A 21,819-nucleotide genomic window follows, 5' to 3' on the forward strand; every position below is an offset into this window, starting at 1 on the left:
CTACCTGCACTTAATAGACCGAAGATTTTGGACTATTTTATTGTGGCTCTAAAAAAAAAAGAAGTGCAAGATTATCGCATGAGTTATACATGTACCCTTTCAATCTAACTGCAGTATTATGAATCATCAAATTGGTCTTGATTTAAAGTTTTCAACTCGACAACCTTCGCACATCACAGATTTTCTTAACTTCCACAATTCTGATCTCTAGTCAAATTCACCACAAGCTAGAGATCTTTAAATATAATACTTGTTCCTTTAACTCTTTCATAGGAAGCAGGTGGATCATATTCAAGCCTAAGCATGAAAATACCAGCTAACCGATCCAAATAAGTTTTCGTAAAATCACAATCCCTCAAGATATGTTACGAGATTCAGATTCATTCGTACAAATATAACGACAATAAATTATTGGAATACCTATCTGGGTAAGGGTCAGTTTGGAGCACCAATATTAGCAATGCAAAATATTACCTATTACACTAATAGCAATGGCAAACATTTGAACTTGGGGGTTTATACAGGGTCGGACAAGGCTAAGGTGGATCTGGTAACTAGTTCACATTTAATAAAATGGGTCGGGAGGGATGGTCATACACGTGGCTCGTCCAATAGCCTGTCATGTGATTTGGGCTAGGGCAGGCTCGGCCAAGTGGGCCTTGAATGTACAATCATATTATATTATTTTGTAACCCGAGAAAAACTAAAGTTTTATTCACTCAGTAATTATAATATTTTTATTAATATTATTACATAATTAACTAATTGAAAGCCTAACAAACTAAGCTCCAAACAACGTACTACTACATAAGTTGAACAGGTTGTCGTGCTAGCCTACCAGCGAGTTTCATGAGGAACAAAACCGAGGGAGCCGAAACGGATAGTGTGGCTAACGTCGTCGCAAGGGGAGGAAACTAACTCTACCGTCCATGTCAAACTCTGTAATATTGCGTCATTTAGGATTCGAATCTGGGACTTCTTGGAGCGCATGAAACCAGCTGAGTTACAAGCGCGTAATTATTATTTTTTTGAAGAAAAAGGAAAAGAAAGAAAGAAAAATAAGTTTTGAAAAGCATTTTTATTAACTAGAGTACTTCGTTCAGACTTAAATTTGTGAAATACAAGAAAGAGGGGAATTGACAATCCACCATCCTGGTAGATTTTCATAGATAACAAATTGACGTAACTTATGTGCTAACGTGTTTGCATGTTTTGGTACAAGCTTAAATTTAACATCTTCAAAGTTGACAATATTTACTTTTCCAAAATTGGGTCATCTGATTGACTAATCGTGAAATGTATCTAAATTTTTTCATTTTTTTCTCGCCTAACATATTATTATTATGTTGCAACTTAGCTATGAGCAAGGTGATTGGATATTATTACTGGGCTATTGAATCGGGTACTAATAACATACTATTAGACCGGGTACTGTACCGAATAAGAGAATTTGAGTCATTGTGTGTCCGCTCTATTATTTTAAGGGAAAAATAGGGTTTAGTCCAAAAATCAACCCAAAGATACAGTTTAGTCCAGTCTGGGTGAACTAGGTACAAATTAGTCCAAAAATATGGAAAATACAGTAATAACCCTCATTTTTTACTATCTAGTTCAAATATTTGCAATTTAGTCCACCCTGACTCATGATGATGTCATCTATCTTAAATGATATGAAAAATAATTAAAAACAATTTATCTTTTGAACCGCTGGTGCAAAATCGATAAACTTTATATATTTTAAAAGCATTTTCCGAGAGCTACAAAAAGAGTACCCATATGACTATATAATTTTCATTTTTAAAATTTTTTAATTTACATTTGTGTGTACAATTATGTACACCGTTGAAAAGATCCAAAAAAAATCCAAAATTCATGATAGCCAGACTGCCACCCTAGTCCACACAGACTGAGAAAAATACCAACCACGCCAAGCCAAAAAAATCCAAAATTCATGATAGCCAGAATGCCACCCTAGTCCACACAGACTGAGAAAAATACTAACCACGCCAAGCTTCAGTTGAATAACATCCATATTTGGAGAGGTAAGTTTAGCAGATAACCTGCATCGAGGACAGAACAATGAACACAAGAAATCGCAGCTTAAAAAGAAAGTGATTATCCTTTCACTAACATCCACATAAGAAAACAAAGCAAGAAAACGATCAAAATAAAAAGTTAGTCAGTTTATGGTCAGAGACACAATCCATGTGGGCATTACTATATAAAATTAATATGGCTTCGAAACATCCAAGTACAGTAATTCATTGCACTTTACCGAAAAAAGAGATTACTAACATGCACAACAGATCAATCATACTCACAGCCAGATCTACTGTTTCATGAGAAGTATATTGGTACATCAATATATTCATCCATGTGAAACATTCCTAAAACCGATACTTCATAGCCACAAACAAATCTACTTTTCCATTAAAAATACACTGGTGCACCAAGGTGTACACCCCTGCAAAACATGCATAAATTCAATCATTCATATTCACACTCGGACGCACTTTTTCATGGAAATTATACAGGTACAACAATGTGTACACCCCTGCAAACATTCAGAAAAATGATCATTCATAACCACACAAACCTACTTTTACATGGGAATGACAGATGTGCACCACTACGTACACCGCTTCAAAATATGCATAAAGATGATCATTCATAACCACACACAAACCTATTTTTTCATGAGAATTACTTCCCACAGGTGCACCAATATGTACACCGTTGTAAAACAAGGGAAACCTACTTTTTCATAAGATTTACACAGGTGCACAAATATGTATACCCTATAAAACATGCACAACACCAATCATTCATATTAACAATCAACAAGTGTACAACTATATACACATTAACTATCTACTTGTGTATAATTATGTCATTAAACGAAGGTTGTACTTATCAAATTCAACTAAGAAAGTCTAAAGCACACAATCATGTTATCAGTTAGGACCAATATTAAGGTAGGAATAATCAAGGGAACCAAAGTATACAACTAGAACAAATACCTAGCACCATGTTGCATCTTCTTGGGCTACAAGCATAGCAACATAAGTTGGGAACTCATCTTTATCATTATGTACAATTATATACACACCTACAAAATGATCCGATTTTTCCATATCTCCCCATGAGTTAACATCACAAATCATATTAAAGATGTAAACATAAAATAACAATAAATCTAAAACGAAAGATTCTTGTATAGTAAGAAGCATATTTGCGACTATGTACACATTAACAATTAACATGTGTATGATTATGTACACATTAATAATCAATAGGTGTACAACTATGTACACATATTGTCTACACATCTATCCAAAACATATATACCTAAATCATCCTATCTTTCCATGTCTCTCCCAACTATCATTGGTGGTCAAAGAGAACTTACAGCTGATGTTAATGCGGACATATTAAAACATCCAAAATTTAATAATAATAATTTGAAGGGATAAACAGTAAAAAGCTTCAGGACAAGTAACAAAGAGTTTTAAAAGAATTTGATGTTAATGTGTTAGTTTACGAACATAACTGATGTTGATGTCAAAACATAGAGATTTATTAACACAAACCTAAATGTAACAAAGGAAAATAGTCACCCAAGAGCTAGGTTTTACTCACATCAAAAGATAGAAGTTGGAGCCACACTAGAAATGCAAGCTTAAAGTTATAGTACATGGGACACCTGGAAACAAATAAAAATTTGCATAAACCTGAGTTTCATGCCTCCAAATCATTTCTACTCTAGTTATTTACCCAAGCATAAGTTTATGGAGTCATTATTTCCATATATCTACCGGTTTGTACACCCTAGTTATTTATCCAAACACAGCTCATACAGTCATTTTTTCCACTGTGTACCAGTTTGTAAACCCTTCTTAATTACCCAAGCATAAACTTATGGAATCCTTTTTTCACATTTGTACCGGTTTGTACCCATAGTTGTTTACTCAAATATTGTGTTTTTTTCTACGTGCAAACCAACTTGAACACATAGTCCAAGTGTATAAAAAATCATATTTTTGATTAGTGCACCAAAAAGTACACGTGCATAAAATAATCTTCTTTAAACAGGTACGCTAAAAATTATAAGAAAACAAATAAACAAATACTGCATAAATAAAGAATAACCAAAGCACAAATAATGCTGGAGCACAAAAAGAAAATCATACATGACATAAATTGCATGAATCGGATTGGCAATGTTATGCTTAAGTCTCATAATGCACATAGCTTCCACTTCTCTAGGACTATTATGTACACATCAATATGTGTATAATTATGTAGACATTAAGAATCAACGTGTACAATTATGTACACATTAAGAATCAACTGTCTAATTTGTGGAACTCACGATCCTAAAGTAAAATAAGATGAACACACTAGATATCAATCATCAAGAGTTATACAAGATAAGATTCAAAAAAAATAAACCTAAACATATATCCATTAACCCTAAGAATACCATTCAGAAGTAAAACTAGTACATGGACAGGAAAAGCAAATAAATTATGCATGGAAAGATGCATGGTAAGACATGAGAGCATATATTTCATCCAAGATTCCAACTATGAAAAATAAAATACCTGTTGGGTATTGGGATCAATATCAAAAACTTTGGTGGGGCTACTTTCAACCCAACTTTGTTTTCTTCAAGAGTTAAGGTTGCCATCACATCCTCATTAATGTGGACGTCTGGTTCATATATACATGAATGTAATAGTAGTCGTGGGTGACCTATTAGCATGATCTTTCCCAATCCCTTTTCTAGCTATAGCCCTCAATCTCAATTCCTGCCCACGACACAGCTTCACAATTATATCCTTAAAAACAAATGAAGACTCCCAAATTACAAACACACATAAACCAGATTAATCAGTACAAAATGAAGACCCTAGAAAAACAATGTAACAATTTGACTTGAATATACTCATGCATCTAATAATTGACCTGCATAACTCAAACTCAACTAAATCAAATGTACTACGAACCAACAAAGTAATATCATCTTACTGAACTAAGATGCAAAAATATAAACTTGGAATACAGGTGCACCAATATGTACACTTGCACTGCGTACAGGTGCACCAATATGTACAGTTGCATTACGTATAGGTACACCAATATGTACGTCACTGCTGGGACAGATCATAGTTGGTGCATCTTTGTCGACCATTTTCCTTACCGAATCACATAATGGTCCAGCAGCATTAACTACCACTTTTGCGTATGTAACGAAATCTTCACCTGATGCAGTTCGACGGACAGCTAGGATATATTGAAATATTTTAGTTACATAGGCTACTTAAACGTCACATATCTATAAATCTTTTAATAAAATCAAAATCAAGCTAAGAAATTGAGAAACAAAAGACGACACAGGGCGTGTCCACTCCTCAATACCCAAGGACATCTAGAACAGCTAACCAATTATAAAATAGCAGACATATTCTATTATTCATTAGTTGGTGCATCTTTGTCGACCATTTTCCTTACCGAATCACAGAATGGTCCAGCAGCATTAACTACCACTTTTGCGTCTGTAACGACCTCTTCACCTGATGCATTTCGACTAACTACTGACTATCCCTATTTGTCCCAGATTTGTTTTTTACTATATATATGCTCATGACCGGTAAGTGCAAATACTTCACCATTGAAAAAAATTACTTGGAAATGAACCTAATATATAGCCCCTGACAATATGTGTCTAATTTCTCCAATTAGTTTTGGATCCAAAATTATGCACACAACAACCATGATAGAGGTCCCAAGACTATATACATTATCCAGTAATTAAAATGAGTTGATTTTTTAGGATGGGAAATAGCACAAACGTCAGCTCTTTACTGTTTCATTACCAAAGTTCAATAAGTAAAAGAAAAGAAAATTTCAGCTAGATAATTTTCTAAGAAATTGAATAATTCATATATGTAAGACAACATGACTTACCTCATTGAAGCATTCAACCAAACAACTTTGATACAAGACTTGCACTCCTGCTATAAGGCAACGTAGAACTACCAATCACTAGTATTATTTATACTAAATCAAAGGCAAATACTCAAAACTTCCTAGCTAAAGTAGGCAGTAGAGCATTTTGTTAAAAGATCCCCAATCCTGAAAAGAAGATTTCGAAACACCATTGCAGTTTCAGGAATACATAATTAGGTTCTAAAGGCATGACATTACTTGTTTATGGGAGTGCCAGCAAACTCGTGGATGAACTAATTCCCCTCGCCCATTATCTGGATGGCAGTGACCATTTCCCATGTTATTCGTGGCTTATGTTTTTCATTAGTGCCTTAATCTCCCATACAAAAACCCTTCCGTCTATGCTTGCACTGCAAAAGAAATTAACATACCACAAAATTTCAAGGACCATATAAGCAATCAAACCTATATTAAGTAACAACATTAAAAAAATGAGATATTACCTTGCCAAAAGATGCACATCTTCCGCAAAGGATGCCATGTCGGTCACCCTCTGACAGGAAAACATTATTTAAGATGATTAGTAAAGCTTGTGACAAACCTTTATACGCAGCATTTTTAATAGTACATATTCTATTAAACCAGAAAGGGGAGAGACTGAAGAAATGAAAGGTTACACAAATTACAAATTGATGGTGCTCCGTGTTTCGAGTTCCCTCCTTGGTGCCTAAATAGGAATCATGAACTATGGGCCAGCAAATGTATTATGAGTTCTTCTCTGATCAATATATCATCTCAGAATTCATTAAGCACAATGTAACACAATGATCCTATTCAATATTGACGAAAGTTCACTAAGCAGTTTAATGTATTTTGAGTTCTGTTCTAATCAACGGATTATCTCAGAAATCATTAAGCATTTCAATATATTCACATTGATCCGTTTCAACAATAAACCAAAATAAAAATAACATGTAAAACATATTCAGTAATTCAGTGAGCTCTACAGTGATCACACTGACATATAACTCTCTTTCTATCTTTGAATTCTCCAATAGAGGAGCGATGGTTTTTGAGGATGGCGAACAGAAGAAAATTTACTAATAAAATCTGATTAAAAAAAAACAAACATAAGAAACATTTTCCCAAACAACGATATGTATCTACACTCATAGATTGAATGAGAAACTGAAATTGAAATCAAATTAATTAGGTTTTTCAAATCGTAATTTTTTTTCTGAAATCGATTCCGAATCGATAAATTAACAGCTGCAATCAAATTCAAATGATAAGAATAGATTACACTTACATTCCCAGTCGCTTTCAAGGATGAGCTCTTCAATAATTTAATTTGAATCTCATCTAGTTTTCCCCTGGATTGATTAATCGTCAATGAAGGTACTGATGAAAACGATTTAGGTTTTCAAGTTGAATCAAATTGAACCGATTGTTTGTTTGATTCTCAGATTTATTTTTGGGATTCAAATTTCATTGAAAAAGATTAGGTTTGATTTGTTATTCACGGGAGAGTTGTTTCAAGCATTGAAAATGAAAAAGAAGAGATTAGGTTTGATGGAGAGTTGTTTCGGACATTGAAATGAAAAAGAAGAAACTGAATTAGGAAGAAGAAATTTCAATGATGGGTATTTTCGGCAGTGAAAAACATCGATTTGGATTAAATCGTTAAAGACTGGACTGATTCGTTCTGAATATGGTGAATTTGGACCTCTCAGTACTAAGCTTGAAAGGACAGAAAATTTCTAAAATCCAACTAATTTGGGATTAAATGTTAATTTCTACTTATTTTAATGGGCAAAGTTAGGCCAACCCACAACGAGCCATGAGCTTCGGGGGCCTGGGCCGGACACTTAAGGTCTTTGAACACCGGGAAAATCTAAGTCCCTATTTGAATTACATAGATTATAGTACAAGACCACATTCAATGCACACCGCAAAAGGTAAGCATGCAATGTAGGCCTTTAACGGTAGTAAAATACATGTAGTTGTTGTGTTGTGTAAATGGGCTCATGCAAAATATTGAATGTATCTTTTGGATATACCCTTTGACTACATTGCCTCCTTTTATTACATCGTTTCTAAGCATGTCATGCGCCATAAGATACCGAGGTCTTAGGGTTTTGCAATTTTGAGCAGCCAACAAAAGTTGAAAAAGATTTCTCCAAAGAAGCTCAATACCATCCAAAAAAACATGGTGATTTCTTATTGTTTCAGCTACAGTCTTAACTGAAAACTCACATAAACAGTTTGGCATCTAGAAGGTTCATCCAGACAAGTTAAATCAATATCAGACCTTGGCATAACTAACCTAATAGGTCATCTTCCATTTTTAATCAATCTTTTGGAATTTAGGAAACCAAGTTTAAATGGATAGATAATTATCACCATTACGATTATAAATCTGAAAAGACGAGGGTACCAAAATATACCTCTATCTAAAACTTTTTCGCCTATAAGTCCTTTCTCCGAAAGTGATTGTCTATAAACTGAGTCGAGATAATACAGCGAATCGGTTCACACTTCGTGTGATCGTCTATGGATACAAGATCGAGACAATACAACAACGAAGTATGATTACTTGATAATAGATTCGGACTTAACCAAACACTATAGGATTGCTATCAAGTAATTAGGAATTAACGTTTGTGTATTTTACTTCTAATTATAATAAAAATAATTATAGTTGCGGAAATAGAAAAGTAAAAGACATAACAAGATTTTGTTAACGAGGAAACCACTAACGCAGAAAAACCCCGGGACCTTGTCAAGAATTGAATACTCTCAAAATCAAGCCGTTATACAAAATTAGACCAACTTCGTATAATTGAGACCAAGCAACTAAACCTATATTTCACCTAGTTCCCTCAGTATCCCTGCGCCTCCAACTTGTAATAAGTCACGCACTTGGAACAATTCCTTTGGTTTGTATTCCAAACAGTAAAGGAACAACAAATCTGTTCGTAACAACTTTTTTCAAACAACTTGATATAAGTTTGACAAAGGCTCTTCCTGTTTAACTAATAAACTCCTTTGTCAGGGTCCGAGATCTATATAAAAATACAACTACCAAAGTAGTTGGGTTTAGATTTTTCAATCAATACTCTTAGTCACAAAGACAATATATTGATGCCGATCTACACAACTAATCAATCAAGGTTATCACAAAGATAAACCGGTTATAGTTTAATCCCTTGAGCCGATCAAGTTTTGTGCACACCAGAGATTATGAACCCAAATACCTTCTTTGTCTTCAAATCTTCTTAGATCTTCAATAAACACCTGCACACAAACAACTTGAATCTATTGTGATCAATCACATACAGAACGGAGTCTGTTAACGATGGATTATCACAAGACGTCTTTAGATCTACAAACAGTTCTAAAGATCCCCGTCGATACTTCGATCTAATTTAAGTGAATCTTATATCAGAAGAGAAGACTCTCAAACATAAGCAAACTAGGTGAAATCAAATTTCACCAACTGTTAGTCAATCAAATCAATCGAAAACTAATAATTAACTGCAACTATCTAGTTTCCCACCAACGGTACTCGTAAATCTTCTCAACCCCGAAGAAATCTTTAAAACGAGCGGTCGTAAGAGATTTAGCCTAATTAGGGTACTTTCCTCTCCGAATAGACGGCTCCACCAGTAACAACACAACTAGCTAGTTTTGATGGCTCCGATGATTAGTTTGCTCGAAATGCAAACTTCAATATTTATAGACCAAGGAAGTTTGGACACCAAGGAATTTCCAAAACCGAATATTCTCAAAGATATGCAATAAAGCCAAAATCGGTTTTCATAAATCCTGGAAATGCAGTGTCCAAATATTGACCGAAATCTCAGTAGAAAATCTCCAATTAGTAAATGCACGTTACCAATTTTTATTTTCTAAAGATATGCATTTAATTGCTGGAAATTAAAAACATATAAAAACTAAAAACTTTAATTAAAAGATTCTCAATTTATTTCGATCCGGGATTCTCCTTTAGTTATTAAGGAATATCTTTGAACAATAAAAGATAAGATTTACTGCACATGTTCAAAGTATGTCGACATCTTTACTTTGTAAATCCTTTTTCATATTTACAGTCTTGGAACCGATTTAACACACTTCCAAAAAAGTTTAGAATTGGTTCATCTAACTTCCAAGAATTATGTGATTGATTATCCTATCAAATCACCATAAATGGGTTTCACGGTTCAACCAAAACACAAAGCTTCGGTTCTACCTCCATGTGGGTACTAGGATTGGTCACACTAGCTTTCCAAGATTGGTTGACTAGGCACTAGGATAGGTTACCACATTATTATGGTATTTACTTGTGATTGGTTGCAAAAGACATAGGATCAGTTACAAATTACTAAGACTTGTTGTACCTCTTATAAGGATCGATTCCACATACTTGTGATCGGTTGCACCTCTTACTAGGATCGGTTACCCAATATCTAAGTTGGTCATACCAATTACAAAATATCGATCATACCATCTCAGGTGATTACTGAAAAGACGAGGGTACCCAAATATACCTCAATCTAAAACTTTTCCTACCTATAAGTCCTTTCTCTGAAAGTGATTGTCTATGGACTGAGTCGAGACAATACAACTAATCGGTTCACACTTCGTGTGATCATCTATGGATACGAGATCAAGACAATACAACAACGAAGTATATTTATTTGATAAACAGGTTCGTACTTAACCAAACACAATAAGATTCACTTATCAAGTAAATATGAATTAACGTTTTTGTGATTTACTTTAATTATAATAAAACATTTATAATACGGAAAATAAAAGTAAATGACACAACAAGATTTTGGTAACGAGGAAAACCGCAAATGCAGAAAAACCCCGGGACCTAGTCCAGAATTTAATACTCTCAGGATTAAGCCGCTACGCAAAATTACACCAACTTCGTATAGTTGAGACCAACTAAACCTATAGTTCACCTAGTTCCGTCTGTATTCCCACGCCTCCAACTTATAAATAAGTCACGTACTTGGATCAATTCCTTTGGTTCGTATTCCAAACAGTAAAGGAACAAAAAATCTATTTGGTATCAACTCTCTTCAACCAAGCGATATGAGTCGGCCAAAGGCTCTTCTGTTTATCTTAACATAAACTCCTTTGCCGAGTCCTTAGATCTATCTTATGTTCAATTACCAAAGTAATTTTTAAGATTTTGCAATCAACACTCTTAATCCAAAGAATATTTTTGATACCGATCTACTCAATTAATCTATCCAATTCTATCACAAGGATAAAACCGATTATTAATTGGATCCTCTTTTTACCGAAACAAGTATTCTGAACACCAAAGATTATGAACTCACAAATCAGAAATCTTCAATATCATCTTCGTATGCAAATCTTCTTAGATCTTCAGTAAACACCTGCACACAATCACTTGAATCTCTTGTGATCAATCACGCACAGAACGGAGTTTGTTAACAATGGATTATCACAAGATCGTCTTTAGAACTACAAACAGTCTAAAGATCCTTGTCAAAACTATGAACTAGCTTGAGTGAATCTTACATCATAAGAGAATATTCTCAAGCATAAGCAAACTAGGTGCAATCAAAGTTCAACCACCATTAGTCAATCAAATCAATGAAAACAAAAGATAAACCGCAATTATGTAGTTTCCCACCAACGGTACTTACTAGAGCTTCTCAATCCCAAAGAAGACTTTAAACCGAGCGGTCGTAAAATATTTCGCCTAATTAGGTTACTCTCCTCTCTGAATAGGCGGCTTCACCATTAGCAGCACAACAAGAGGTAGTTTGCTGTTACGAAGGATTAGTTTGCTAGAAATGCAAACTTCAGTATTTATAGACTAGGGAGTTTGGACACCAAGGAATTTCCAAAACCGAAAATATTCTCAAGATATTCATTAAAGCACAAATTCGCTTTCCATAATTCTTGGAAATGCTCTGTCCAAAAATAATGATCGAAATCTCTCAGAAAATCTCTAATTAGTAAATGCACATTACTAATTTTTATTTCCCTACAAAATGAAATTAATAACCTTAATTAAAAGATTCTTAACTTATTTATGTTTCGATCATGAGATTCTCTTCCCTTAGCTATTAAGGAATAACTTTGAACAATTAAATAATAAACATTCACAGCACGTGTTCAAAGTATGTCGACATCCTAACTTTGTAAGTTCTCTTTCATACTTACAACCTTGAAACCGATTTGCCACACTTCCAAACAAGTTTAGAATTGGTTCATCTGACTTTCAAGAACTATGAGATTGATCAAATAACATACAATCACAAATCATGGGTTTAACGGTTCTACCAAAACAAGTTTCGGTTCTACCTCCATGTGAGTATTGTGCATAGTCACACTAGCTTTCCAAAATTCGGTTGACTAGGTACTAGGATCGGTTCCCCACATATATATGGTATCTAACTTGAATGTGTTACACATGTCCATAGGATCGGTTCCCCTTTGCCTAAAAACGTGTTGCACATGTCCATAGGACCGGTTACCCTTTCTGCTTTAAACCTTGCTGCACCTCATACAAGGATCGGGTCCCCTTTGTGATGTGTTTCACCTCTTACTAGGATCGGTTCACCTTTTCCCAGTTTTGGTCAGACATAAAATCACAAACCCGATAATACCATCTCAGGTGATTACTTAAGATCGGTTTCACTAATAAAAGCCATACCAATACATAAGTCAGGCCTTTTTGAATAGTTCTACCAAGAACACAAACAAGTTGTGAGCGGTTATACTCAATCACACATATTGGTTGTTCATAAGATAATCGATGAATAACAAAACCAATAACACCTAGAAATTTCTTTTTCTGTTCACAAACAAGTTTATGAACTTACTTCCTTAGAACACATGTAAACATTGTTCCCTAGGATGAAATCCTCACCTCATACCCATACATAATCACAATAGCATTCAAATGATTATGGCGATGTATTATCTACAAAGTTTAATGGTTAAGCAATAAACCTCGTATTGTACTCCTTAATACTATGTCTATATAGAGTTCAAATATGCTTCTTAGTTTTGTTTTAATATGCACGACTTGAAAGATAGGTTAGGGAATGAAATAGTTCAAGTAAAATATCACTAACCTCAAGTGGAAGGATGATTGTTATCGTTGTAGCTCCTTTCTTCTTCAAGTCTTCGCAATACTTGTAATGTCTCATATCCTAATACTTTCAAGATAACCTATACGAAGTTGACTCTAGTACATAATCAAGCGACACTTAACATGAGTTTTGATTCACTAAAATATGACAAGCAAACTTGACATACCAACGCTTGGTGGGTTCAACCGAGCTATGCTCTAACAATCTCATCCTTTGTAAATTTTAGTGAAAAAACTCTTACATCATATGGATAAACAAATTACAAGAATTCATTACGCATACGCTTGATTTCCAAGTTCAACAGCACAGTAAACTGCATACATTCAATCCTCAAAATATCGATGTTGACATTATAATAACAAAGCTAATACTTCCCCTAAGGAAGATAGGTATATATTCAATCCGCACGTCTTTGTTATGCCAGAAATATGATATGTTACTCCCCCTTAGTTTGTGCTTTCACTCTTTCTTTAGATAAACGTTCAAGCACCAATGTTCTTTTCCTTAGGGATACCAATCAATATAAAATCAATGCCAGTATCACTTGTTTACTCTATATATTTCTCCCCCTTTTTTTCACAAAATGACAAAGAAACGAAAAAATAAAGGACAACACGAAAAGAATCTTACAAATCTCAAAATATACTTGCAACCTGTAGAGTTAGGCACGAGGGTTCCACACACCATGTTCTGTTAACCAATACAAGTAGTTTTATTTTGATATGTTATCAAGGAAACAATTGTCCGGAAAAAAAATTCCACTTTAGTTTAGCAAACCAAAAATCAATTAAGTACCTTAGTTCCTTTGCTAAACCGATTGTACAAAAACAATCGCTTATTCGATAAGACCAAAATAAATATAACTCTATTTTTCTCATCAGGTTCTAATTATCCATAAACTTAGACCTTTCAATTTTAAACAAGACAATTACTAGGTTAGTTAACTAGCATTTTTGTTAAGGCATTCGATTAAACTTGAATAACCGAAACCTCACTTCGATAAGTCTAACTAAGATCAGAATTAACTTAGTTTCTCTTATCCGGAATCGAATTGGACTAAACAACTCATCACGTAAAACTTTTATTTCGTTAAGCCATAAATAATTCATACGAACCAAATAAATCAACTTGCATAATTATTCACCTCAACCGGAAGCAACTGAAACAACATAGACATTAAAGCACCGCAATTGCACCGAAATTTTGTAAGCCTAAACAATTGATATCACACAATAAAGCAAGATAACAATAGTTTTCTTAACCGGAACCAATTGAATCACACATACATCTATACACACATAATGGAATAAACATCAAGTGTACCGAAATTTTGTTAAGCAAAAGCAATAAATATATATGAAATAAACTAAGGCTTTTCTTAAATAGGAAAATAATTAACTAACAATATTTTTACCTCAAATTTAGCATCCACTTCTCCAATAAATTTGCATCTTCGTCCAGGGAGAGTTGATATCGAAATATCATCATATTGTCATCCTTATGCAAAAACAAAAGAATAACAACAACCAACCTTTACCAGAGAAAGGTTGAAACTCGGTTTTAACAATTGCAAGCAAAAGTTGAAAACCGTCGAAACACATATGCTTTTATGATAAACCAAAACCGATTCAATATATTGTGACTTTTTTCACATATTGCTTCTATCAGAACCCCTCATGATTCTTTGATAAAGCCTACCAATATGGGCTAGAACTTAATCCTGCTAAATCAAAAAGTCACCCAAACCACAAGGGTTCACAATATATGAGATCGAATATTAAGGTAGTAAAACCGAAATAAAACATCCCATAAACATACATAGCAATAATGTAAAAGCATTCAAGCATAGGCTATGTAAACCAAAAATTATCACAAGAAAATTAAAAATCAAATAATTTTATTCATAATAGACCAATACAATTATTGAAAGAAATCAAAAATTGATGTCTATTTTTCTCTTTTTTAGTTCTTATGACGATTGCTTTCAAAAACTGGATTTAAATTCTTCTGAGCACTTCCCTTTTCATTAGTAGAATTGTTCATCTCCAACAGTTGAGAATGAAGATTAGCTAGTACTTCTTTTGAATCCTTTATCATCAGCTCATGATATCTTATGCAACCTTTAACAGAGAGAATCTGTTTTCTTAGAGAATCTTGAGAGTTATCATGAAGAGGAACATCATGAGTTTCAGTCATAACTGATGCACATAATGCTAAATCATCAAGAAATGACCCTTCTTTTACCGATTTCTCCATTGAAATAAGATACTTCTTTCGGACAAGAAGAAGATATATAAGATGGGAGAAAATCAAGAAATAATTTGGTTTATGAAACCGAAACCATTTTTCCCAAAAATAATAGATATCTAATATTTTTTCACTTAAGAAACAGTCATGATCAAACTGCCCAGATTTATGCTTCCTCACAATCAGAATTTTGGCAATAAGTGAGGATTCATTCTTCAACACAATCAGTTTGTGTTGAGGTGAGAATTACTCTCACCATAGGTAAGAAAGACATCCTTTGGATGAATTATAAGCACAATAGACTGTGCTTCCTTGCGTTCTTTCTTTCTCTTGTGATTGCATGATTTTGCAATTTCCTTTTGAGATCTAATAAACTTATCAGCCTTCAAAAAATTTATCCCCTTAAGAAGAGTCTTGATAAATTTATTTTGATGGAGGATTCCACGAGAGATTGTGGTGTGGTTATTTCCTCCAATTAAAGAACGTGATGCCTATTATCAGAAGTACTAGTTTCTGATTCTTTTGGTATTTCACAAAATTTTTCTTTTTCAGATTTACCATACATGTTTTATCTGAAAGGAACTTCAAAATGTTTTCAAGTACCAGGATTAACCTTTCATTTTCCTTAATTCCCAACTCACGTTTTTCTAGGAGTTGATTAGACTCACCGGAATCATCACAGTTAGAGTTGACAAGAAGTGCATCAGAATTGGATATTTCTTCATTAGATTCTTCCTCCGAAATATCATCAAGGGTGGAGACATACGCCCTATTTCACTTTCTAGTTCTTCTGTTGGAATAGTGTTTTGCCATATGTCAGAATCTACGACACTTGAAGCATTGAAGTTCATCATCACCCTTTTTATGGCAAACAGATAATGTATCAGGAACACGTTTATCAATAGATAAAATTTTCTTAATCCGTTGCGCTAGAAGCACAATAGTTGAGTCAAGATCCTTTTCAACAGGTGCATTAACCTCTTGGCAATGTTTCTCAGTTTGATTCTTCAGCAGAATTTCTCTATCAAAGATCTTTAACTTTCCTATAAGAGAGCTTCGAGAAAGTGTAGAAAGATCATTTCCTTCTATTATGGCATGTTTCTTAGACTCGTATCTGGATGGTAACGATCTGATAATTTTGCATACTATTTCCTTTTCAGGTATTGCCTTTCCAAGGAAAAAATATGCGTTAACAATCTCAGAAAGTTTAGAGTTAAACTCCTCTAAAGTGTCGTTATCATCCATATTGAGATGTTCATATTCAGATGAAAGGGAAAGAAGTCTAGCTTCTTTTTCAGATTCATCTCCCTCGAATACAGTCTCAAGAATATCCCATGCTTCTTTAGAAGTTCTACAAGCCAGTACATGATGTAGAAGATCATGACTAACTGCATGAATGATGGCATTCAAACCATCAGAATTCTTCTTTGCAAGAATCCTTTCTTCAAGAGTATAAGACGCTAAGCGTTTAAACTCTTACTCCGAATAGTCTATCGGACTTTGGTATCCGTCTTCGATTAATAACCATGTAATTAAATCTCGGGATTGAAGAAAAGCTTTCATAGCCGATTTCCATAATGGGTAATTTGTCTCATTAAATCTTGGTGGTACGTTAACTGAATCACTCATTAGATTCATTTCTTATAGGTATCGCACCAAACAAAGATTGTTAGATCTTTTCGTGTTTGCCTGCTCTGATACCAATTAAAAAGATGAGGGTACCCAAATATACCTCAATCTAAAAAAAATCCTACCTATAAGTCCTTTCTCCAAAAGTGATTGTCTATGGACTAAGTCGAGAGAATACAACTGATCGGTTCACACTTCGTGTGATCGTATATTGATACGAGATCGAGACAATACAACAACGAAGTATGTTTACTTGATAAAAAGGTTCGTACCTAACCAAACACAATAGGATTCACTTATCAAGTAAATATGAATTAACGTTTGTCTGATTTACTTTAATTATAATAAAACAATTATAATGAGGAAAAAAAAGTAAATGACATAGCAAGATTTTGTTAACGAGGAAAACCGCAAATGCAAAAAAAACCCGCGACCTAGTCCCGAATTGAATACTCTCTGGACTAAGCCGCTATACAAAAGTACACCAAGTTGAGACCAAACAACTAAACTTATAGTTCACCTAGTTCCGTCTGTATTCCCACGCCTCCAACTTATATATAAGTCACGTACTTGGATCAATTCCTTATGGTTCGTATTCGAAACAGTAAAGGAACAACAAATCTGTGTGGTATCAACTCTCTTCAACCAAGTGATATGAGTCGGACAAAGGCTCTTCTATTTATCTTAACATAAACTCCTTCGTCAGGTCCTTAGATCTATTTTATGTTCACTTACCAAAGTAATCGTTAAGATTTGCAATCACCACTCCTAATCCAAAGAATTGTGTTGATGCCAATCAATCCAATTCTATCACAAGGATAAAACCGATTATTAATTGGATCATCTTTTTACGGAAACAAGTATTGTGTACACCAAAGATTATGAACTCACAAATCAGAAATCTTCAATATGTTCTTCATCTTCAAATCTTCTTAGATCTTCTATAGACACCGGCACACAATCACTTGAATCTCTTGTGATCAATCACGCACAGAACGGAGTCTGTTAACAATGGATTATCACAAGATCGTATTTAGAACTACAAACAGTCTAAAGATCTCTGTCGAAACTCTGAACTATTTTGAGTGAATCTTATATCAGAAGAAAAGATTCTCAAGCATAAATAAACTAGGTGCAATCAAAGTTCAACCACCGGTAGTCAATCAAATCAATGAAAACAAAAGATAAACCGCAATTATCTAGTTTCCCACCAACGTTACTGACTAGAGCTTCTCAATCCCAAAGAAGACTTTAAACCGAGCGGTCGTAAGAGATTTCGCCTAATTAGGTTACTCTCCTCTCTGAATAGGCGGCTTCACCAGTAGCAGCAAAACAAGAGGTAGTTTGTTGTTACGAAGGATTAGTTTGCTATAAATGCAAACTTCAGTATTTATAGACTAGGAAGTTTGGACACCAAGGAATTTACAAAACCGAAAATATTTTCAAGATATTCATTAAAGCACAAATTCGGTTTCCATAATTCCTAGAAATGCTCTGTCTAAAAATTATGATCGAAATCTCTCGAAAAATCTCTTAATTTTAAATGCACATTACTAATTCTTATTTCCCTATAAAATGAAATTAATAACCTTAATTAAAAGATTCTTAACTTATTTATGTTTCGATCCTGGGATTCTCTTCCTTTAGCTATTACGGAATAACTTTGAACAATTAAATAATAAACATTTACAGCACGTGTTCAAAGTATGTCGACATCCTAACTTTGTAAGTTCTCTTTCATACTTACGACCTTGAAACCGATTGCCACACTTCCAAACAAGTTTATAATTGGTTCATCTGACTTTCAAGAACTATGTGATTGATCAAATAACATTCAATCACAAATCATGGGTTTAACGGTTCTACCAAAACAAGTTTCGGTTCTACCTCCAAGTGAGTATTGTGCATAGTCACACTAGCTTTCCAAAATTCGGTTGGCTAGGTACTAGGATCGACTCCCCACATATATATGGTATCTAACTTGAATGTGTTGCGCATGTCCATAGGATCAGTTCCCTTTTTCCTAAAACCGTGTTGCACGTCCATATGATCAGTTCCCCTTTCTGCTATAAACCTTGTTGCACCTCATAGAAGGATCGGTTCCCCTTTGTGATGTACTGCACCTCTTACTAGGATCAGTTCCCCTTTTCCCAGTTTCGGTCAGACATAAAATCACAAACCCGATCATACCATCTCAGGTGATTACTTAAGATCGGTTTCGCTAATAAAAGTCATGCCAATACATAAGTCAGACCTTTGTGAGTAGTTCTACCAAGAACACAAACAAGTTGTGAGCGTTATACTCAATCACACATATTGATTGTTCATAAGATAATCAATGAATAACAAAACCAATAACACATGGCAATTTCGTTTTCGGTTCACAAACAAGTTTATGAACTTACTTCCTTAGAACACATGTAAACATTTTTCCCTAGGATGAAATCCTAACCTCATACCCATACATAATCACAATAACATTCAATAATTATGGCGATGTATTATCTACAAATTTAATGGTTAAGCAATAAAACCTCATATTGTATTCCTTAATACTATGTCTATCTAGAGTTCAAATATGCTTCGCAGTTTTGTTTTCAATATGCACGACTTGAAAGATACGTTATGTAAGGAAACATTTCAAGTAAAATATCACTAACCTCAAGTGGAAGGATGATTGTTGTCGTTGTAGCTCCTTGCTTTTTCACATCTTCAAGTCTTAGCAATACTTGTAATGTCTCATATCCTAATACTTTCAAGCTAACCTATACGAAGTTGACTCTAGTAAATAATCAAGCGACTCTTAACATGAGTTTTGATTCACTAAAATATGACAACCAAACTTGACATACCAACGCTTGGTGGGTTCAACCGAGCTATGCTCTAACAATTACTTAAGATCAGTTTCACTAATAAAAGTCATACCAATACAAAAGTCAGGCATTGTGAATAGTTTTACCAAGATACATAAACAAGTTATGAGCGGTTATACTAAACACACATATTGGTAATCCAAATATTTGCAACGAATAACAATACCGATAAACCTAGCGATTTCCCTTTTGGTTCACAAAACAAGTTTATGAGTTGTACTTCCTTTAAACGAATATAAAACATTGTTTCCTAGGACGAAATCTTCACCCATACCCATACATAATCACAATAGCATTCATACGATTATTTCGATGTATTATATACGGAGTTCAAAAGATAAACGTTATACTTCGTATTATAATTCCTTAATACTATGTCTAACTAGAGTATAATCATTCACAGCTTCGCGGTTATGTTTTCAGTATGCACGACTTGAAAGATACGTTAGGAATGAAATAATTTAAGTCAAATATTATTAACCTCAAGAGGAAGGATGATGTCGTCGATGTATCTCTTTACTTCTTCACATTCTTCAAGTCTTCACGTAATACTTGTAAGTCTCATATCCTAGTAACTTTCTAGCTAACCTATACGAAGTTGACTCTAGCATATAATCAAGCGACTCTTTAAATGAGTTTTGGTTCACTAAAATATGACAATCAAACTTGACATACCAACGCTTGGTGGGTTCAACCGAGCAATGCTCTAACAATCTCCCCCTTTGTCAATTTTTGTGACAATACTCTTATATCATATGGATAAACAAATTACAAGAATTCATTATACATACTCTTGATTCCAAGTTTCAACAACACAATAACCTGTATACATTCAATCCATAAATGCCGTTGTTTACATTATAATAACAAACCTAATACTCCCCCTAAATGTAAGATTACGTAGATTTTCAATCTGCACGTATTCGTTATTCCCTTTGTAGTTAAGATAACCACAAGTATCAATATGATACGTTACTCCCCCTTAGTCTATGCTTTACTCTTTCATTAGATATAACGTTTAAGCACCATTGTCCTTTCCTTAGTGATACCAAATCACTTGTTTACTCTATATATTTCTCCCCCTTTTTGTCACAAAATGACAAAGGTACGAGCAAATAAATAACAAACCAAAAGGATCTTACAATCTTAAAAGACTTGCAACCTATAAGAGTTAAGCACGAGGGTTCCACACACCATTTTAGATAACCAATATCAAAATCAAAACTAAAAAGTAATTTGTTTTGATATGTTACCAAGTAAACAATTGCCCGAAGCAATTTTCTCTAATGGTTTAGCAAATCATAAATTGACTATGTACCTTAGTTCCTTTGCTAAACCAATTGCACAAATACAATCGCTTGTTTGATAAGACCAAAATAAAGATCAGAGTTAAGTCTCTTTTTCTCATCAGGTTCTAATTATTCAAATAATAACTTAGAACTTTCACTTTTAAACAAGGCAGGTACTAGGTTAGTTAACTAGCATTTCTTGTTAAGGCATTCGATTAGACTTGAATAACCGAAACCTCCACTTTGATAAGTCTAACTAAGATCATAATTAACTTAGTTTCTCTTATCCGGAATCGAATTGGACTAAACAATTGATCCCGAAAACCCTTTTTGTTAAGCCATAAACAAATTATACAAACCAAATAAATCAACTTGCATAATTATTTATCTCAACCGGAAGCAATTGAAAAAAACATAACATTAAAGTACTGCAATTGCACCGAAATTTCGTAAGCCTAAACAATTGATACCAAACCATAAAGAAAGATAAGAATAGTTTTTCTTAACCGGAAACAATTGAATCACACACACACATCCATATACAAATAATTTAATAAACATAAATTGTACCGAAATTTTGTTAAGCAAAAGCAATAAATATATGCAATAAAATCAGGCTTTTCTTAAATAGGAAAACGATTAACTAACAAATTCGTTACCTCAGATTCTGCATCCTCTTCA

At 34.0% G+C, this 21,819-nt stretch overlaps 1 long non-coding RNA gene across 8 annotated transcripts; it reads right to left on the reverse strand.

Annotated features, from left to right (window-relative positions):
• Nucleotides 1–1,711: 1,711 nt before the first annotated feature.
• LOC113318612 lies at nucleotides 1,712–7,654 on the reverse strand. 8 transcript variants are annotated; one of them, XR_003344691.1, is made up of 6 exons: nucleotides 7,262–7,644; nucleotides 6,456–6,505; nucleotides 5,971–6,362; nucleotides 5,204–5,286; nucleotides 4,605–4,811; nucleotides 1,712–2,060 (listed from the first exon to the last, which is right to left on the reverse strand). It is a non-coding gene; the product is annotated as an uncharacterized LOC113318612 (long non-coding RNA). The 8 variants fall into 8 exon arrangements; XR_003344688.1 differs by adding an exon at nucleotides 3,640–3,703 and having other exon boundaries at nucleotides 4,605–6,362; nucleotides 7,262–7,654; XR_003344693.1 differs by having other exon boundaries at nucleotides 4,605–6,017; nucleotides 6,211–6,362; nucleotides 7,262–7,652.
• Nucleotides 7,655–21,819: the final 14,165 nt, after the last annotated feature.

This window comes from Papaver somniferum, chromosome 10 (genome assembly GCF_003573695.1).
Source record: "Papaver somniferum cultivar HN1 chromosome 10, ASM357369v1, whole genome shotgun sequence".
Lineage (NCBI taxonomy): Eukaryota > Viridiplantae > Streptophyta > Magnoliopsida > Ranunculales > Papaveraceae > Papaver > Papaver somniferum.